The sequence below is a fragment of the Aythya ferina genome (assembly GCF_964211825.1).
Source record: "Aythya ferina genome assembly, chromosome: Z".
Classification (NCBI taxonomy): Eukaryota; Metazoa; Chordata; class Aves; order Anseriformes; family Anatidae; genus Aythya; species Aythya ferina.
Genome location: NC_140299.1, coordinates 39,498,126 through 39,505,775, shown reverse-complemented (window position 1 = coordinate 39,505,775; position 7,650 = coordinate 39,498,126). Strand labels below are relative to the sequence as shown.

The 7,650-nt window shown below is 37.3% G+C and overlaps 1 long non-coding RNA gene across 1 annotated transcript; it reads left to right on the top strand.

The window, feature by feature from the left end:
• Nucleotides 1–1,146: 1,146 nt before the first annotated feature.
• Nucleotides 1,147–4,732, top strand: LOC311427680. The gene is made up of 2 exons (XR_014687481.1): nucleotides 1,147–1,260; nucleotides 3,538–4,732. It is a non-coding gene; the product is annotated as an uncharacterized lncRNA (long non-coding RNA).
• Nucleotides 4,733–7,650: the final 2,918 nt, after the last annotated feature.

Genomic DNA, 7,650 nt, shown 5'->3' with positions numbered 1-7,650 from the left:
GCCTCCCACTGGATATTGTCAGTGCAATTCTGCACGAAGATTGTCCTCCTTTTTGTAAACAATTGCTGCAGTGCTGGAGTCCAGGCATATTACAGCTTCAAAATCTCTGCAGCTTTATCCTGGAATCCATCTACACAGGGACTCCACTGAAGATTGAGGAATGTATGTGACACCTGATCCTTGGTCCTTGGGAGGTATATAGCTGCTATACTGTGAGATCCTTGTCTTGCTCTCCAGCTTTTTAGCAAGAATTTTTTTAAACCTAAATATTTTGAAAATTAACCAGTTAAAAGCAAAAGGGAAAGCTGAGCATTTTCTCTGCTATCTCTACCATGTTGAGAAGAAAACTAGAGGTGTTTACTGATGCTGTGAATGTATGGGAGTTTTTTTTTTTTTCTCCCTCAGCACAGCAGGTCTTTCTGCCAGCCTTGAGAGCTGTATGATAGGGATACATCAAAACTAGTTTGGCTTTAGGGTCAAAGTGTAGAAATGCCCCTCAGATGACACAGCCAGACCAGAAATGGTTCTGTTGGTTGGTACTTGCTTGTTATCCTAGTGATCCATTTCTCTTGCACTGACAAGGTGATAGGTTAAATTCTTCCCCTGAACAATGATGCATTCACAAATAATCCTGTCGGTGCCTGCAATGCTGAGTGTGTGGAGGACTGAGGAACAGGAGCCCATATGAAGGCTTATATTTTTTTTTATCTGTTGCATCTAATCCTAAAATCTACAAAAATACAGCACTTTAACAGTTGTCTGTGTGAATGAGTGTGACTTACCAGGGACTAAGATTCTCGAAGGAAAAAAGCCACTTTGCCTGCTCCGTCTTTCTGTCACAGCTTACTATTTCAGGCACCGTACTTACATATCAAAAGGGCCTATGAGTCATGAAAAATCATTCTGAATCACAAAAAAAAAAAAAAAAAAAATCTTGCTTGTGTCATGGATGAAAAAATAGCTTACCTGTGAATGCTACAAGGCAGCATATAATTAGGTGTGTATGAGTATGCAGGTGGATGTCTGAGGCTGAACTTCATTCCCAGTGAGAAGCCTGCCTTTTGCTAATTGCAACTGGTGTGGGAAACAGTTGTAAATGTCGTTAACACCTGGTCTAAATAAAAGTGGTACTTCCTGAATCCTCCCATTGATAGAGGAACACAAGCCAGAACCACCGATTAAGAGGCTAATCATATGTCCTGCTCCTCTACACAGACCATTCAGCCCTGGAAAGGAACAGCTGAAGATCTGTGGATCCAGGTGGGGGAAAAAGCCTGGATATCTGGGACAGATATCAAATCTGCACAGAGACAAATCCCAGGGATGCCCAGCATCCTTAGTCATTTGCACCCAAGACAGCAGCAGTGCTGACATGACTTTCTGCCCAACCATACTGGATCACGAGTAACATCTCTAGTGGACCTTGGGAGTGCTGCGGGAAGTGAGGGAGTAAGTTGTGTGAGGAAGCCTTACTTCCTCTGGGTCTTAAAAATATCTGGTACTCAGCTCCACTATGGATTACCATTTAATTTGCCTCATTTGTGACAGCTTGACAGGTTGCTCCATAGATTTTTTTGGCTGATTCTGAAAGCATTTCTGAGCTGACATTTATAAATATGTGCCTGCTGATACACACAGATGCTTTGGAGAGGAGATCCCACTGCTCTTTTACACAAATATTAAAAAAGTGATGAAAAAAAAAACCACAAACAAACCCAAAACAATATCCCCTGTGTTTGTTATTGTTTTATTATTATTATTATTATTGGATTAAGTAATTTCTGCTATAGTGAAGTAATAAAAAGCAAGAAAGAAAGCAATCTCTGATTTCAAAATACTAAAAATTCAGGAAAAAAAAAAAAAAAAAAAGCTTTACAATGAATATTTAGCAAATGTATTTTATCAGCTAAAACACAATATGGGATATCATACACAGTCTGCTGTTGACCACCAGCTCGTATTACAAACCAGACAGATCTCTAGCTGTACTCTAAATATAGCAGTACATTATGGTGCATCTCTTCTACAATTGTGCAGGTATTGGTGGTTTGCTCTACGCTATTATTACCAGCCATTTGGAAGAAAATAAAAAATCATCATTAGTAAACTTTGTAAAAGACATAAAAGTAGGGAGAACAGTAAATGACAGAGAATACAGTTCCCTGATTTGAACCATAAAAATGCCTTATCTCAAACCAAAAATATGTATTTCAACATATATAAATCTAAGGTATTAGGAGTACCTCAGGAATATAGAACACAGTGTATTTATTCTGCCGCTAATCATGCCCTAGGACTAATAGTGATCAATAATCAAGTGAATATGACTTCTCAGTGCAGTAGCACAAGCAAAATTGCAAATATGCTTGTTTCAGATGTATAAATAGGAACATTACATAACCTCTGCATTTGGCGTTAGCATGATTGCTTCTGGCATACTGTGTCCAGTTCTCAATGTCCATGAAAGACACTGAAATTAGAGATGATCCAGAAAAGAACCATTAGGAACATTTAAGGATAGGAAAACAAACTATACAGTGAGAGACAAGAAGTGCAATCCATTTAGCTTGTCAAAGAGAGAGTGAAGGGATATGCTTCATCACAACCTGAAAGCACCGCTTTCATAATGGGTTCTTCCAAGCAGTATAAAAATATTGCGTGTCCTGAAATTCAAGGAAAAAAAAAATCAAACTGCAAATAAGAGGCTTTTATTTATTTATTTATTTATTTTATGAAGGGTAATTGGCAATAATAACAATTTGGCATATCTTATTAAGGGTCGTAATTAATTTTCAATTACTGGCAAGTTATTTATGAAGATCTTCCTAGAGATATACCCAAACATGCATAAGCTCATGGTACATATTACATAGATGATCAAACTACATAATTGCAATTATCCCTTCTCCTTTAACCCTGTAATTGTATCTTCATGTATCAGTGAAGAGAAAGCATGGAATTGTCTTATATATATAATACAGTATAGTGAACTTCAGCTTACAGTCTCAATTACAAAAAGAATCTCTTAGTATCTCTAATATGAAAAAAAAAGGCTTTTTTTTTTTTTTTAAATGGGAATGTTACTTTAAGTTTTAAAAAGGTCTAAAGAAAACATTATAGAAACCACAGAAATCCTTGACTACTGCAAGACAACAAATTTGAAAATAAACCCTAATCTTATAGCATCCACAAGCAGCAGAAAGACTGCATCATAAACAGGAGCCATATAAAAACAGAATTGGAAAATAGATTTTTTTTACCATGTTCATCAGTAAAATGATGAAAAAATAATGTCAGGCATAACAAAACAAGACTTTGCTAAAAAGGAGCCCTAACCCTAAGCAGTCATGAGTGGAGTCTGTGCTTTATCTCTCTTCAATCCCTACCCCTAACTCTAATCCTATCACAGGTACACAGCTGTCACAACACATCTCCATATCATGATGTCATGTCATTCTGCTGTGTGAGAGTATGCTGTCTGTGTACATGGCTGTGTACATAACATTCCAGTCAGTATGGCATCTCCATCTTTTGCAGGTGCATTTCCAGAAGGACTGTTTTGCCTTGGCATTGATTTTGGGAGAAACCTTGTGATGCTTTTCTGAATTCTGTCAGGATTCCCTTCTGGAGGTGTCAACAACAGCGTGGGGTGTACAACTGTGCTACTCAGACATGAACTTGAGATTCAAGGGAAATGGTACACTCTAAAACTCTGAACACCATTATTCCCTTTGGAGAGAAGAAAAAAAAAAAAGAGAAAGATTGGTATCTCCAGAAGCAGACAGATAATTAATGGCTTAGGGATCCCAGTTTACCAGAGTGCCTAAAAGGGATGGAAATTTGATTTGATGCTCTCTGTTGTAGTGCTAGGATTGCATAGACGTAGTATTTCCAGCAAGAGTTTAGGCCAGTTGCTGGTCCTAGGTACACACCACATGTCCACAGCTAGTAGATGATTCCCAGCTGAATATGTCTGTACTTGATAAGTGAAATCAGATTTCTGTAGGAACATCCCAGGCTGTCTAGTTATAGCTAAAAGAATTCTGTGCATGTTTAAAGAGTAAACTGCTGGAGGACCTTGTAGACATGCTAGAAGTGGGGATCTCTGTATGCATAAAATGTATGCAGAGATCTCATGCATTCAATGTCATCATGGGTTCCCTCCCACCGAGAGGGAAACTATACCAAGCACACAACTGGTGTATGGAATGGACACTGCATGACTAAGTGTAGACACCAGACAAATCTGCATCAAAAGTGAATTTGGGTCTAGGAAATTTGCATGTCCAGCACTGTAAACTGCTAATGCAAACATATTGACTAGGTGCCATGTATAACATACACATGTAGCATTGCTTTTCATGTTATACCACTGAGTGCTTGAGAGTCAGCGAGTAAGACCAAACAGTAATTTTTAAGTCTCATAGCGGTGAAAACACATAGCAAAACACAAGAAAAACAGGCAAAAACTAGAACTAGGGAAATGGATACAGAGAAGGTTAAGGTCTGTCAGCATCTGTTCTTTGTCAGCCTAAGGAAATCATGCTTTTTGACATGTCCACATGACCCCATGGAGAACCCTGACCAGTGCTCTAGGTTGTAGGGCTTCTTAGTCAGTAGGCAGCATCCCATAAAAGCCTGCTAGGAAGGAGATGAGGATGTGAAGCATTTGTGAGACAATGCAATTTTTGATTAACCTTTAAGTGATGGAAATTCCAGTTTTTCCCTGTCATTGTGCATAATTTATTTATTTATTTATTTATTTTGAGGGAGGGGGGTAAGAGGGCTCTTATCATCTCAGATTGTCATAGGTAAATAACATGGACATGTTATGTATACAATTGTTATAATCAATAAGTTCCCTTCTCTTTCCCCTCTTCCTCCTTTCCCCTCTTCCTCCTTTCCCTTCTTCCTCCTTTCCCCTCTTCTCTCTCCCTCTGCTTTCGTAAGAGGAACTGTCAAGAAGTTGCAAATGGTAAGTACCTCAAATAAGAGAGTGACACATAGAGAAATCCCCTCCTATGAATGAAAGAAATAAACTTTTCAACAACAGGGCACAGAAATAAAATCCTTTTCAATGCCAGAGCTGGTAATTCATTAATCTATGTACCTGTGAATGCATATATTTGTTATTTCATTTTACATACTTCACTATCAACACTGGAATTCAATAACTGATTTCTATTTTTTATTTTTAGATTCTATTTTAGACAGACTTTTAGACTTTTAGATTCTATTTTTTAGATTTATAAATTTAGATTTATAAATTTAGATTTATTTTAATCTAAGACAAAGTGATGAAATCACCATACTGTAATATTATTTTTATATTTCTTGTAGAATTTCTCCAACTTGATCACAAAATCTTTCAGAATGATTTTACTACTTCTCTAAATACTAGTACACATGAAGAGATCCTTTGTAAGAGGATTAAAGATTAAAATGCAACCACTAGTTAACATATTGCAATTATTAAGCAATTTTACAGGTTTGGATGCATATATTATTAATTACTATTATTAATTAATTTCGAAGTTAGATGACTCATTTTGGTTCACAGATCACAAATCAGTTGAGAAGAAAATTAATTCTAGCCTTAACTGGAATTGCACAGCTGAGCTCCTCAGGATTATCAGTCACCACTGTCAGACAAGGTTACAGAAGCAACCATTTGCTCCTCTCTCAAGCAGGAAAGGTGTTTGTGCGGGGACAATGTTAAAAGAGAAAAACAGTAAGAACGGCTCCTTTCAATTCCTTAAGAGAATTTATTTCTTGCTTACATGTCTTAATGGTTTTATCTTCTGCTAGCTCTACAATGTTAGATAAAAGTCTCACTCATCACCGATAAAATGTCGAAGCATATTTGGTTTTATGGGGTTTGAGCTTGAAAATAAGACTGACAAGTGAAACAATTAATAGTGGTTTACGATGATGTCATGACTAGAAATCAACTGATCCTTTTCTCTCTATTATGTGTGTTTCATGTATCAGATGATGGTATTCTACAGGTTGAATTTTCCAGATGAAAGGGCTCAGGCAACTACACCTAGCCCCAGTCCAATTTGTTCCCAACAAGGTTTGGTTGCAACAGCAGACACCCAGGTTTTGTTCTATTCCCTCTTAACATAATCAGAGGTAAAATCCAGCAAGTCTATTGATCCATCCTGTACATCTTGTGAAACCTAAAACCAAAATCTTTTGGCATGCTTCACCCATTTGTGCTTGTAATTCTAGTAAAGGATGAGCTTTACTGATAATTGTGAGTTTTACTGATATTCACGTAGTATTTCCTGGCTTTTCTTAAAAATTCCTCTGGCTTAGTTACAGTACCTCCTATTAGGGACAAGCCTTGGTAAGGCTTGTAAGCCTTTCTGTAATAAAACAGAAAATCTTTATCAGTGTTAAGACAAACATAGCCAATCTGCTCTTCAGATAAATATACATCAACAAACAAGACATATGATCTTTAGATTCTTATAAGGGGATGCTTTATATATATTTATGTATGGCAGTACTATGCCAGCACTGGCCTCTTTTGGAGGTGAAAAGTGTCAGAAGTTAGCTTTGGCAACCCTTGCAGACGTCTGAGCCTTGCCTTCCTGAGTCTTTGTGTACTTGAGAAACCAAGGCTGAGGACGCGCGGGGAGCTCTGCACACAGTGGTAGATGAAAGGGACCTTGTCTGTAAGGCCATTTGTTCTTACTCTTCTTGAGTGGGGTAATTTTCAGTTTCAGGTGGACTTGGAGAAGTAAGGTATTGTAAATTGAGGTTGATGATACAGATGTTTCAAGGGAACATGAGGTGTTTGAATTGGCCTGTACCGGGTTAACTCTAGCTCCCAACTTAATTTTGCGCTTATCTGAGAGTAGATACTTGTCATGCTTCACTTCTTTCTTTTTCTGAACAGCTCCAAGTATTTGCTGCATACTCAGCGCTTTCATTTTCGGACAAAAATCACTCAGTAGCAGATAAATCAATTATATTTTGTTTCGCCATTGACTTAGTTGCTATGTTACAAATTATACATGGGGTACATTTTGGCAATCAAATGAAATAAGAACAAGCACTTCTGTATTAGAACAATAATTATTGTACCCTTGATGCTCAGGCTTTGCAAGCACTTATCTCAGCAGAGTCCTGTAGATAGAAGCTTTTGTGTGGTGACATGTACCTGATCAACTATTTTTTTTAAATCGGGGGGAAAAACAAATTCCTTTTTTTTGTTTCTCAGAATTTGAAGGATCACCTTATGTGCTCTGAAACTTTGAAACAAGGCATTGAATTCTGGCTTTGTACAGTGTACCAGGTGAAACAAAAGATCAGAAAGTGTAAATGTTAATGGGAATAAACACATTTTAATCCAGTTAAAATCTGTCCTTGTGCTCCTAGAAGAACAGTGACTGAACATTCTACTGTTGCTTAGCTTCAGGACGTAGATGAGTTTCAAAAATTGAGTAGAAGTCAATGACTCAAAAGAAAAGAGAGTCTGAAAAACTTCTGAATTGAGAGACGGTCTTTTTTTTAACAGTAGATGGTCAAAGTACCAGTGTACTTTAGGTACTTTAACACTGTACTAGGTACTTTAACATGAATGTGTTAACCCAAGTGTGATGATTTTAACACTTTTTAAAGCTAAGGTTTATTTTCAAG